Genomic DNA, 14,693 nt, shown 5'->3' with positions numbered 1-14,693 from the left:
TTAGCACCTAGCCATCGAGATCATCTGCAGGTCTAATATTTTAGCACATAGTCATCGAGGTCATCTCTACGTGAAATATGTTAGCATCTAGCCATCGAGGTCATCTACACGTGAAATATGTTAGCATCTAGCCATCGAGGTCATCTACACGTGAAATATGTTAGCACATAGCCATCGAGGTCATCTCCAGGTGTAATATGTTAGCACATAGCCATCAAGGTCATCTCCACGTGAAATATGTTAGCATCTAGCCATCGAGGTCATCTACAGGTGAAATATGTTAGCATCTAGCCATCGAGGTCATCTACACGTGAAATATGTTAGCACATAGCCATCGAGGTCATCTCCAGGTGTAATATGTTAGCACATAGCCATCGAGGTCATCTCCACGTGAAATGCTTTAGCCATCGAGGTCATCCCCAGGTATAATATGTTTGCATTTAGCCATCGAGGCTACACGATGCAATGTTTTAGTTGCTAAAGATCTAGGCCAACGAGATGGTTGGGCAAGTTCCAAATTTTCTTATCAAGGATGGACGCACAGCAACACTTGCCACGCATACACGTGTATGCTGACACGCACAGGTGAGTTCTGCAGCTATGTTAATGATGCTCCTGTAACCTGTGTATCTGCTAGAAAGATGAAGCTGGCCTGTAGACGTGGGCTGCAACACTGAAAATAGCCCCACGGTGCACTAGACGCTGACTTCACCCCTGGCTGTAGAAAAAGCTGCTGATATGGTCCACCATTAGTTGACGGCGCTGCATGATTTGTAACATGTTGTTTACACGGGGAATAATTAAAGATATCATTGAAGATATACTTCAAGCTGATGATAACACATTATAAACAGGCCTGGTGAGAATTGATAAACAACAAACTCTTAACTCGCCTACAAAACGAACTAGTTGGATTCTAGTATTGAGTTTGACAGACATTATCTGTCCACCCACACTTTGTGATAATATGTGGGACGGTGGGGTAGCCTAGTGGTTAAAGCGTTCGTTCGTCACGCCGAAGACCCGAGTTCGATTCCCCATATGGGTACAATATGTGAAGCCTATTTCTGGTGACCCCGTGATATTGCTGGAATATTTCTAAAAGCGGCGTAAACCCATACTCACTCAGTCACTCACTCACTCATAATATGTACTTTTCAGGCTGGATGAAGTTTTGACCCTATGGTGATCAAACATAGGTGCTAATTACGTTTTTCGTTGAGATTGATGCCAAGCATATTCGAAGTATTTATGTTTGTTCTGGTACGTATAGGTATGTTGTTGGGTGTTGCCGGTGTTGACGGGTTTTCCAGCTTAAGGGGTTAACGTCTTTGCAAGACGTGCAGGATGACGTCCTGGTCAAAACCACAACAGTTGACGCATTCAAGACAGTGGTGGTGGTCATGGGGCAACCCAGCAGTTAAAGCGTTCGTCTTCATTCTCTGTGTCAATTCTCCCACGTGTGTACATAGTTTCATATTCAAGGTGTTTCAAGAGCTGTGATATTAATGAAATATTTCCGGTTTAAAATTAATGTTGTGCCGGAAACGCGGATACATACATCTCTTTCCGCCCAAAACTAAAACGAGAAGTTTGTTCCAACCTTTTTTTACCAACAAAATGTGTTTTACAAATTCTGAATCTGCAGTCAAAAACTTTTACTCTGTGGTATGGTGAATCATGATTAAGATGCCATCATCAGCTGATTCACACCCACATATGTTTAGCAGAGGCGCCGATGAGGCAAGAGGACGTATCTGTACCAGACACAGTCAACCACACACAGGGCAATATGGATTCTACAAATATCCAATTACATGGTTTCTCATTGAAGAAGTATTCCAGTGTGTGTCATTATTGGGGCGGAACGTCAGATATTAATTGTGTAAATTAGATAAGGCTGTACTGCACTGGGAGTCCAACGCTTCAAACAAATCAGCGTAATTAGGTCATGGACTTTGTGTTTAGGTAAAAGCCATCAGCACCCTTTCATGTTGATACGGTGATCAAATAGACAAGAGATGTTTAGAGTACTTACTCACTAAACCCAGGGGACTTCGGAGTATAATTTGCCCTCAGTAACCTGTGCGAGCTGCATCGTGGAATAGTTATCGTTCTTTATGTTTTTAGTCATTAATGATCCTTCACAGGCTTTCATTAAAGTGGAGGGGGCGGTGGGGTAACCGGGTTCCATCCCCATTATGGTTACAATGTGTGAAGCCCATTTCTGGTGAGGTGAAATGGGGTTCAACGTCGTACTTAAGAATATTTCGCTCATATGACGACGTGCATGCGTGTGTATGTGTGCTGTTTGTACTAGCCCAGACGTAAGCTCTCTTGGATACCATGCCGCAGTTAAGCATGAATACCCCACCCCATAATACACACATTATACTGACTGCGAGCCGACCAGTCTTTGTTGTACCCAATAATGCCGAGCGCCAGTCAAAGACCAACAAGTACCATATTTTAACGTCTTTTGCGGTCGGGGATCGAACGGCGTCTTCCATACGCAGACTTCAACCACTCATTACGGTGGAAATTCTCCCATTCCTGGTGTCCCCCGCCGTGATATTGCTGGAATATTGAAAAGCATCGTAAAACCATACGCATTAAAGTGGAAATTATCTCAGATCTGCAACTCTTTTGACAATCATCCAACATCCAGCTGTGATGTCATGTGTGACTGAAACACTGTTCAAACCGACATCGAACCAGAGTCTCTCACACTCACTTGAATCCCTACTACACAGGCTACCTCATGATTGGAGTGTCAAATTATACATTTGATGCTAGAACCCCATCTTCAGAAACTGCTAAGAATTCCTCGCCTCTTTATATCAGGATACAACAAAGCAGGCTCGCCATTCACTCACACACCGTCTTCACACGACCCAGTAACACACGACCGAAGCCTTAGATACTGGTATATTGCTAGACTAATCGTTTGCTAGAAGCTGGCTAACAACACGATTAGTATATCTCTGTCCAGGAAACGTTGTCAGACCGCTTCCTATCAGCCTTGATGTGGATTGAGGAATTTAGCGATACGGCTTCAGTCCTACAAGCGTTCTTCAGCTCGATGGTAGCGCTGTGAAATTAGTCCGCCCAGCGGAAGGATACTGAAGCGATAGGCCGTGGCTATATTGCTTGAGATAGCCGGAGTGGGATACAATGTAGAGAACGTCCGATGTGAGTATACAAACACCTTATGTTTATCATTGTTTTATTGTTTGCAATTATGTTGTGAACGGACCCACGAAATTGTCTTATTGAGTATGCATCTGTGTCCATTGAGGAAACCGAATCTAGAATGTGCCTTTGCTAGAGATGTTTTAGATTTAGAAGCGTTTTAAATGTATGTTTAGCTATACCAGGTTGTGTTCAGAAGTTACAGAATGTAAACATGAATGAAACCATTCGCTGAAAATGCACAAGTGTGATGGTAATGTTGATACAGTATTTAATGAAACTACTAACAAATGTAGGTTGTACGTGTTTATGGTATTGTATATAACTTGAGTTGGGGAAAAGGTGATGTAGACTTGCAACACGGTTACATGTTTTCTTTGCCTTCGGTTAATATACGTATTCTATACTTCAATTGTTTCACGCCTCGACATTATTATCTTGGAGACAAGTGTAGGTAACCCGGGAAAGGGGCGGCAAGGGACATGTTTAGCCTTATTCCACTGAAAGCCTACATGACAGAATTCCTACAGTTCCAGCCTTTGGTGTTTACTTTTCACATCTTTTGAGGTACAATTGTGCGTGCTCTCTTTATCAGGATTTCAAAGAGCGTCATGCCATTCTTGCTCAAAAGTTGTTTGATCAAGGGTACAACATGCAAGGCCTCAGTAAAGCTTTCAAGATGTTTTCTGGTAGACATGTAGGGGAAATTTTCCAATTTGATGACAAAAATGATGTCAGATGCAATTCCCTATTTGAACTTATACCATTATACTTTCCCGCATTATTTAAGGTGAATAATTGTCTAGACTTACCAAATGTTAATGTCGGGTGCCACCGGTGGGGCAGGATATGCTCACCTTTTCGCGAACACCTGGTATCATCACTATTTCATAGTGATTCATAAACACTCGCTCCGTCATCGTATCGCATTGGTGACAATCATTGGATTGTCTGATCCAGACGCGATTTGTTTACAAACAACATCGTACAGCTGTAATACTGCTGAAACAAATATCTAGTCACAATAAAAAGTCAGAGTTGTACAATCGCCCCTACTTTAAGCAGAGATTTCTTGTGGATGTGGAAAGGGTTTGGTCGCTTGTATCTGACCGTTGGAGTAACTAGGAGTTTAAGCATTCGTTCAGAGATCCGGATTCGTTTCCGCACACGGGTGCAATGTTTGAATTAAGCCCATTTCCGATGTTGCCCGAAAGGAAATTGACACGATATTGCTGACAATACTCACTCACTTGTCTGGTTGCAATATGCTGCAACCGTACCCCAACGGCATCTAGTGGACACCCATCTTCCCAAACTGCCAAATGCTTATCGCCAGACCGCGGCTGAAACTTGACGTAATAACCCATACCTCAAATATATAATGTACTGGTGTCAACTTTTGTCTTTGAGCTTAAATATTATTAATTGTGCTTGATTGGAATGCCCAATTTTTATTTTTCGTTTATTCAATTATTTATTACGCTTCGAAACTACACCCTCTGCATAATTTTATTTTTGGTAATTAGTTTGACAGTTCCGGATATTGTCTGTAACAACGTAGCTGACGTATTGCTATGTAAAATATAGAAGCACTCACTCATTCACTCATTATTATTATTTATTTTATTTTATTATTATATGATATTTATATAGCGCACATATCCACGCAACTAGTGCATGCTCAAGGCGCTGGTACTTTTTCCCTCCATTATTGGATGTCAATCTCAAAGGCACATCGTTTTATCAATCTCAACTCCCTGGGGAGTATACAACTCTTGCTGCCACTAGGCGCATCGAGTTATTGTGGCTTTTTCATTCTAACGAGGTACCCATTCACAGCTGGGTGGACTGGGACACATAGTCACAGTACTTTGTCCAAGTTCACTGCACGTTGCTGTACCCGCAACTAGGTGTTTGCACGTATTCATGTGGCCACCATCTGGTCATATACCAACGGATTCGTGGGTTCTTTTAAGTGCACAGGGTTGTGTACTGTACACCGGGGGTTGTGACAACACGGAAAGAGTCTGCACACAAAGTTGACTCCAAGGTTTTTACACCCGGTCACAGGTGGGGTCGATCCCGGCACCTCAACCTCACTGGATCACTAGCCTGGTGCCTTAGCCAGCTCGCCCACCGCGCCCCAACTCACTCACTCACTCCTTTGTATATAGGTCTTTGTACTCGCTAAATATCGGCGACTTTCATAATCCTGAATGTTCTTCCACTTCTACTTATAAATATAATTGATTTCTTCTGAAACGCAAGTCACATATTTTTTGGGTGTTAGTGTTTATTTATACACTGTAAGGGCGGTTATGTGCATAATGTGAAGCTGAATAGCTCCCCGCTATTGCCAGAAGGGTATACGGAATAACCTGCTGGCAAGTATGGAGGAATGCAATAGTTGAACAATTCCATGAACCAAAAGCCACAAGTTGGCCAACGAAATACCACGCGTTCATCACCCGTTTATAATCAAATATTCTGGGAAATTAAACCACTAGGTAAATGTATTTACCTACAACATATACCAAACACATTTACATATGGGCAAAGATTCTGAACCACTTGCCTAAACATTACTCCAATCGCCGGTCTTAAGGTTTCCTCACCCTCGCGCTTATCAGGAAATGCTCTTTTCACGAAGTATGTTCAGGCCACAAACATCAATCTTAAGTTTAAGTGAATTCCTCTTGACACCTCATTAACACAGTATTAGCCGTGATGATTTAGCCTTGCGTTAACATTGCACCTGGTTACAAATACGTACAGGCAGAGCGCATCCTATACACTGTAGGTACGGTCGTGCACACTGTGCTCTCCAGCTAGCAGCAGCAAATTGTTACAGTCGGCTGGACCTCAAGCTCTTTAACAGGTGGTAGAATAAACTGTTTATCCAGTTCAGACTTTTGTAAGTTGAAATGGCCGTCAGTCAAATCACGGTCAAGTATTTGAAACGGATTAATACTGTAACAGAGCGATTTTGCCGCCTTGAAAAAATAGTGACGACAGAAAGGATCATCGCATATCAAGATCTTTACACCTAAAACACTAATTTTATCCGGCATATGAAATAATGATGATAGAATCCAAATTTTACTATGGCTACACCAGCGTTCAAAACAAATGACACGAGAATGTTTGCTCTTGAGGTCAGATTTGGATGACGTATTTTGAACAAACGTCACAACGATCGCGAAGGTGAGGCGAAACGTTCGCGTCACTTTGTGCACTTCTAATCAGAATAAAGGCGGATCGGACGCGACCAAGGGAATGTTTCCATTTGAATACTAAAGCATCCGCCGTCTTTAAGGAACCCATGGACATGTACAGAATCCCGCACAGCACCCATGTCCTGCACACATCTGTGATGACGTTTATTGAGGGAGGGCGCCTTGTCTCGGCGCTTGTGAGTAGGTGATTAACTTACACGACACTTCACCCCGTGTACAGTACCACGTATTTGTTCCTGTTCCCAGACACGGGCATACTTGTCGTACCAGGTTGATAGTGTATGTCACCTAACATGATTCAATCATTCGCAATACAGTTCACAATTCATTAAAAGTAAAATAGTTACAAGAATAATATGCAGATATTCCACACTGCTTCTATTTTTGTCCTCTGGGTAAAGTGTGCCAGGTTATAAATTTAAGCTACAGTAAAGTGATTCTGATAAGGCAACTCCAACTTTCAAAAAACATGTTAACGTGCTCTTCCACAGGGACATAATATATTTCACAGCTGACATTCTCAGATACCCGTCAATTCTATATATTTTAAGTAACTCATATAGTTTCATTAGATGGAGATTTTGTTGTTTACAAACCTGATCTAATCTGGTATTATTACAACATAACAAGGCTAAAAAGATATTGTCTAAAATTGCCATGTTTTGTTTGGACAGAACCCCTTCAAGTATTTTGTCCTAGGTACATAGAATAGCATGGTGGCAGGGGTCATTGTCCTCCACACGGGTCACGAACAAGGCGAGGTAAACGTAGGTGGGTGGATGAATATGTACAATCAGATCGATTGATCGGTCAGTGTCAAGGGCTATGGTCCAGCCCTATACTGAAACACTGTCTCCTTAAGCAGAAGACTCTGTTCTGTACGCGTTCTGTAACCAGCGGGTACCCGGAAGTATGAAATGGTAATTGACTATTTTATTACCTGAAAGTGCGTCACAAGATGGATCGGTTTGTGTACTCCCAGGGAGCTGAAAATGCAAGATGAAAGTACATTGATAATAATAAACACTGGTACTTATGTAACGTCATGATGATTCACTTAGTGAATGGAATGTGGCATATTGTAAGCCTTGTTATCAACATAATTGCAAGTACTTGTGTCGCTTGTTTCACCGAAGACCCTACTTCGATTCTATACATATGCACAACGTCTGGTGCCCATCCCTGACTGCCTTTGCTGTGACATTGCGGGAATATATTTAAAAGCGGCGTAAAACCATTCATTCATTCATTCATTCATTCATTATCCCCCGCCCCGCGTTTAGCGCGAAGCGGGGGATATAGTATTAGGCTCCGTCCGTCCGTCCGTACGTACGTACGAATTGGAATATCTTAAGAACCGTTCACTAGATTCTTTTCATAATTGGTACCTAGGTTCATCACAGTATCAGAAAGGTCCAAGTCAGGTTTGGTGACCTTGACCTTAATTTCAAGGTCACAAGGGGACTTTAATGTTTTACCTGCTTGTTAAGCTATCTCAAGAACTGTTCACTAGATTTTCTTCATATTCAATCCAAAGCTTTATCTAGGGAAGGCGCATGGCCCAGTCGATTTTGGTGACCTTCACATAATTTTCAAGGTCATGGCGACACTTTGAAGATTTGTTCATGTAAACCTGCATGTTCAGCTATCTCAAGAACCGTTCACTGGATTTTCTTCATATTCAATACAAAGCTTCATCTAGTTCTCACAAATATTTATAGTTATATCTCAAATATCGTAAACAAGGTGAAATACAAAATTACATTTTGAACATTCACATTGGAATAAGTGACGGCAAACACTCTACGCAAAACGTTCAAACGGTGTCGAAATATATTAGGTTAACGAAAGATACGTACATTGTACCCTTTTCTTTTTTGTTGTTGTTTCTGTATTTTTATCATCAGCAGTATTTTCTCAATTATTCTAACGCAGCTCATCAGTCCTAGATTGTAGGACTGTCTGAATAATTCAACATCACAGGGGAATGGAAATCGTTACATGCATTAGCTGTGGCAGGTTGATATCCTCGGAAGTGTCGGGTTCTACCTGTGACGTCCGCTAGACATACCTTTGAAGCGTTGAGCTCCAGAAATGATGGCGCATATTGGTCTACGTCCTGTACGATGTGAAACGCTTCTTTTGCGTGTGGGCTTCTTTCTAATTGTGGTGAGACATTGACATCAGAGAAATTGCTCAGTTAACAAGGAAAAATTATACCTTTTGTATGAAGTTTCCAGTATGGGTTGCGCACATAACTAATCTGGCGCCAGTGGCTGCTTATGAATAGGAAGACAACGTATTAGCTACAGTTTGCTTTGTTTTGTCTGAGGTGAGGTGAGGTGAAATTGGGTTTTACGTCGTGCTTGAGAATAATTCGCTCATATGACGACGTGCATGCATGTGTATGTGTATGTGCGGCTGCTTGTACTAGCCCAGACTTAAGCTGGTTTTATAGTGCTAGCCCACTGAGATACCATGCCGCAGTGAAGCATGAATACCCCACTCACACACATTATACTGACTCCGAGCCGACCAGTCCTTGTTGTACCCATTAATGCCGAGCGCCAGGCAGGGACCAACAAGTACCATATTTAAACGTCTTTTGGTATGACGCGGTCGGGGATCGAACCCGTGACCTTCCGCTATCCGGGAGGACGCTCTAACCACTACACCACGGAGGCGGTTTGTTTTGTCTGAAGCACTTATGGATCACTTACTGATTACTGGGTCCCTCAAACACGTGTAGCCTTGCAAGTCAGGACTGACTGATGAGGTTTTGAATGCATAATAATTATATCCTTTGAACAGGCAAGTCCCGATTTCAGGACAGAAGATCTGAGGACGCCGATCGTGTATGGAGACAACATGTTTTCATTATTTCTATAATGTGGAAATTATTACTTGCTCAGATCTGATCATCACACCCCAGAACCAGGTCGGATCTTTGCGCGAGTAGTCCTTTTGACGCCACGAATTGATGACGCCAGTTGTAATTGAATACCGATAAATTGAATTGAATACAGTTTCAATTGTTATGTCTGGTCATCGTCGGGTGATTGAGGTTTTAGGGCGACCGTCTTTGTGGGGTTTAAGGCCAATTTGCACATTATGCAGGTATATATATGCGCGTCAGTTTGATGTTCGTTGAGCGTCCTAACGGATGCAGGTCGCATACGTTGACTTTGGTGAAACCTATTGATGTCTGCGATTCGAACCCATGGTCAGAACTATCTGGTCACACAACGCAACCTCACACCAATGGACCACCGACATGGGTAATACTATGAATATGCGAATCTCATGACAATAAGATCTTAGTTTAGAAGACCCCAGGACACCACGGCCAGAATGACCGAACTTGACCGACCAATGAAAGGACTGATAAGCCAATCATGAAGCAGCTTTCTCCAGCTAAACGAGACCAGGTTTAACCTAGCGACTTCCGTATCAGATTACGCTTTGAAACTATTTTGACAAAGTTCTCAATTTCAAATAGGTTTTAAGCTTCAACTTGTGTCAGTCTGCGCCACTGGTTATTCAAAGTCTGTACCGTTTAAATGCTTTTTCCAGTTGAGGCGAGAGATAGACGATGACTGTGACAGAATCAGTCGTATAGCCTGTTGTTCGGAATACCTCGTGTTACCGTCTTCGAGGTTGCATGATGAGAAAACACATTCCGATTGCCACTTTCCAGATCTGGTAAGCGACTCTCTGATTGGTCCTGCTCGGATGAGGTTGTCCTGACTTCACCCTAATGGATGTCCTAAGATCTTAGTGGAAGAGACAATTATTTTTCTGATTTTAATGACATTGATGAACATCTCTACCTGATATCTTGCGGCTAATTAGAAACTTGTTCAGCAGCATATCAAGCATAAACAGGGTATGAATTATGGAGGTACGTGCGTATCATGAGCCAGGGTGTTACACAACGAACAAATGTGCGTCCTGTACGCACAAATAATGGACGCAGAAAACCCAAAATACCGGATTAAGAGAGACGCACAAAAACACGTACTTTCAGCATATCAGGAGTATTAGTTATCTGTATCTCTTAGTTCACCCATCAGTCGTGACCACTGTCCACATGACCGCTGTCCACATGACCACTGTCCACGTGACCACTGTCCACATGACAACTGTCCACATGACCACTGATTCATGCCAGGCTCTGAAGTCATCATCTTATCGTACAGATAATAACATCATATTGCCAGCAAGGACCTGTAAAATGTATTGATAGGGGTCGCCTGGATCCCACTGTTGCAAGTCAAGGTAAAACCCTGATCATCAGCTGACTATTTGAAATTCATTCACTCCAAACATGTACACCTTCAGTACACAGTGTAGATCATTGATCTGGGTATATATCATTGATAGGCGTATAGATCACTGATCTGATTTTATTCTTGACATCAGCCGTCACAAATGCGAAAGTTATCAATCAATGTATATCTCGCAAGATTTTCAATTAACCTTTAATCTTTCGTTATGGCTGAGAACTTTCCATCAAATATAAGGATCCAAACTTGAAATTGTTACTGAGTGGATCATAGCCCCTCCGGAGAAGGTTATGAGAAGAAAACTGGATGTCATGTCTACGTCGATAGTTCTTCAAGGGGCAGCTTAACACAGTGGAAATTGGAATATAACGGAAGACAGGTGGGGGATAGTTTATGTTGGCAGGTGCAAAAAGCCATCGTAGGGAGCCAATAGAGAGAACACACGCCACGGCTGCCCATGATGTTAGTACTTCCTTTCTTCTTATGAGGTCATAAACGCCGTGGTTTATAACATGGAGACACTAAGGAATGGAGAAAATCACTGGAATGTATTGATTCCGGAACTAGGTTCAGCTTCCGGAATCAACAGGTTACAATAATGTTTCTGACTTGAACCATATCATGTTTGATCTATGTGTTATCTATAATGTTGCAAAGGGACCTATAGCTGTGACAGTTCTACTAGTTAAAACAATAAGGGAATGCCAACAAGTCACGAGGAATCTAATAACTGAGGTAAACTCCGAGCATTACACTGTTGAAATAATTCATCGATGAACGGGGGCGGTGGGGTAGCCCAGTGGTCAAAGCGTTCGCTCGTCACACCGAAGTCCCCGGTTCGAGTCTCCATATGGGTACAATGTGTGAAGTCCATTTCTGGTGTCCCCCGCCGTGATGTTGCTGGAATATTACTAAAGGCGTCGTAAACACCATACTCACTCACTCTGCTTGTTTAAACGACAATTAAAAAGGGACAGTAACTCTCTGGCTTAGAAGGTACAGCAAGAGAAAAGGTGTGACGTCATAATTCTGGTTTATTTTGTGATAAAAAGCTCTTTATCATTGATATTATTCGACAAGATGATAACATGTTTAAATTGACATATTTACAAAGTACCATTCACTCTAACCACATCACTTATTTTCTTAAAACGGTAGTTTATTAGAATGTGACATCTGTGATAAGGTAGGCGATCGATCGATACCAAAAGACTGGACATCCTGATTTACAGCGAGATTAAAATACTTGTAGGTCACAATGGCAATCATTTCTCAATGCGACATCAGCAATTATCAATGATTAACCGCGAGAGAGAACTTGATGACTATCCCTACAGTAAACAGACTTGTATTGTACAGGGTGAGTCACGGTTATGTACATAACATTTCAAAAGATATCTACTAAGTGACCTCACACCTCCGACCGCGAGTAACAGAGCATCACAGAGACCATCGATCGGAGGTTATTTCACATCTGTGAGATCAGACGAAAGTGATTCTCTATTGGCTATTTTGCAGTGGAGCTTTTCTGTTGAAGAGAGTTCAACGCATACTTACTAAGTGATACCCTGAGTCAGTTTAAACGTCGCTTAAAATATATATTCCAGTTTTATCGCGCCTTTTTAGCTTGATGTGGGAGAAGCCCCAAGTGTAGCAAGTCGTATAGTCTGTCACACGAACCACATTATTTCCCCTATTGCCCAGCCCTCCCTGCAATGTTAAAACCCTAAATGAAGTCTAGATTCCTTCAGGTTCTGAAGCTCCCATCTGACTTGGGCTCCTTTTCAATTTAAATGGCTTTATTTGTTACTATCAAAACTATATATGATCAGAGACTAAGCTTTAGTCTACAGGTCTTTGGCTTTTGGAGCTTTTAGGAACCCAAAGGCACGGGTATCGTACTGACAAACCCATAACAATATTGAGTTCGAAATGGGATTCGAACCCACGTTTATAGGTATCTGTCGTATCCAAGGGACGCAACTCTGTACCGTGACCTAGAAGTATTTATGAAAAATGACTACCATTTATGTTCCGACTGTATTTCTGTCCTGTAGTGTTTGTACCACCCTTTATGATAAGACCCGTGGAGATCCGAGTTATAATTGGTTTTCAGTAACCCATGCTTGTCGTAAGAGGCGACTAACCGAATCGCGTCGTCAGACTCGCTGACTTTGTTGACATAGACCTGGAATATTGCTGAGTGTGGCGTAAAAAAACCTCACTCACTCACTCACTCAATGCAGTAGAACTTTAGATCTGACGGAAATTATATTTAAAACAGAACCAAGGCTAAATTCTGACATGTTTGCTGGTCAGAGACAAGTAAAAGTCAGGACAGACTGATGACATTTCCTTGTAACTGGTTATTAACCCGTGAAGAACTGGCTTAGAATTGGTCAGACCGCCGCCAGATGGTAATCAGCGAGTTGATAACGGTTGCAGCAAATAGATGGTATGTATCATAACTAGTTGCAGCAAATAGATGGTATGTATCATAACTAGTTGCAGCAAATAGATGGTATGTATCATAACTAGTTGCAGCAAATAGATGGCATGTATCATAACTAGTTGCAGCAAATAGATGGCATGTATCATAACTAGTTGCAGCAAGTAGATGGCATGTATCATAACTAGTTGCAGCAAATAGATGGCATGTATCATAACTAGTTGCAGCAAATAGATGGTATGTATCATAACTAGTTGCAGCAAATAGATGGCATGTATCATAACTAGTTGCAGCAAATAGAGGGTATGTATCATAACTAGTTGCAGCAAATAGATGGTATGTATCATAACTAGTTGCAGCAAATAGATGGTATGTATCATAACTAGTTGCAGCAAATAGATGGCATGTATCATAACTAGTTGCAGCAAGTAGATGGCATGTATCATAACTTTTTGCAGCAAGTAGATGGCATGTATCATAACTAGTTGCAGCAAATAGATGGCATGTATCATAACTAGTTGCAGCAAATAGAGGGTATGTATCATAACTAGTTGCAGCAAATAGAGGGTATGTATCATAACTAGTTGCAGCAAATAGAGGGTATGTATCATAACTAGTTGCAGCAAATAGAGGGTATGTGTCATAACTAGTTGCAGCAAATAGAAGGTATGTATCATAACTAGTTGCAGCAAATAGATGGTATGTATCATAACTAGGTATAGCATATTATGCAGGCACAATAGCAATTGTTTAAATGTTTGCATGAGAGTAAACCCTGGCACCCGGCTTTGACTATTTGTAGAAACATAAACAAGAGAGTGAGTGAGTGTGGGACACCAGAAATGGGTTTCACACATTGTACCCATGTGGGGATTCGAACCCGTGACGGGCCAACGCTTTAACTGCACCGCACCGATCACATATAATATAAACGAAGGATTCCAGTTACGCTAGATGAAGTCAATATAGCTATAACTTGTCACGTGTCAGTGGCGAGATCAATAACTGCTTCAAATAAAATATTAACTTCCACAAATAACCGATATATATCTTAATTACACGTGTATCTGCGTACATGTACTGGTTCATTGCATTGTAAGAATGGATCACCAGCCGCTGTAGAGTCTGCAAGTTGGTTTAATTAGGTTCACGAAGTGTTGTATTGTTTCCTTCATTGAATAATGTATGTGTCAAATTCAATGCAGTATGAAGGAAGGAGTAATCATTCTTATTTTCCTTTGTCAGTGAGAACGATTTTCGAACATCATGAAATACTGGGGAATCATCAAATATTAATGTTAAGACCCAATGTTGGAAGAAACAGACGTTTAACGGCAAGCATCCCATCTAAGAACGGTTATGTCTGTGAAACGTAACACCAAAACACATCTTACAATTTGCACGTCCTACAAACAGTAGGACCGAGCACGTGCCTATGGCGTCATTCCTGAATTCGACTCTTTCATAAAATGTCTATTATTCTGTGTGGCCAATACTTCCTGCCAGTTCTCATCTTCTGTCGATAATGCA

At 41.6% G+C, this 14,693-nt stretch overlaps 1 protein-coding gene across 1 annotated transcript in view; it reads left to right on the top strand.

Moving 5' to 3' along the window:
* The first annotated feature begins 2,877 nt into the window (after nucleotides 1-2,877).
* The window catches only part of LOC124291414 (G-protein coupled receptor 84-like), a 39,740-nt gene continuing 27,924 nt past the window's right edge, over nucleotides 2,878-14,693 (top strand). Inside the window, exon 1 of the mRNA XM_046728401.1 lies at nucleotides 2,878-3,192. The gene's annotated coding sequence lies outside the window, so the exon portion shown is untranslated. The remainder of the gene's footprint in view (nucleotides 3,193-14,693) is intronic.

The sequence above is a fragment of the Haliotis rubra genome, unplaced genomic scaffold, assembly GCF_003918875.1.
Source record: "Haliotis rubra isolate DU_JTF1 unplaced genomic scaffold, ASM391887v1 Scf490, whole genome shotgun sequence".
NCBI classification, from domain to species: Eukaryota; Metazoa; Mollusca; class Gastropoda; order Lepetellida; family Haliotidae; genus Haliotis; species Haliotis rubra.
This window is presented reverse-complemented; position numbering and strand designations above follow the sequence as displayed.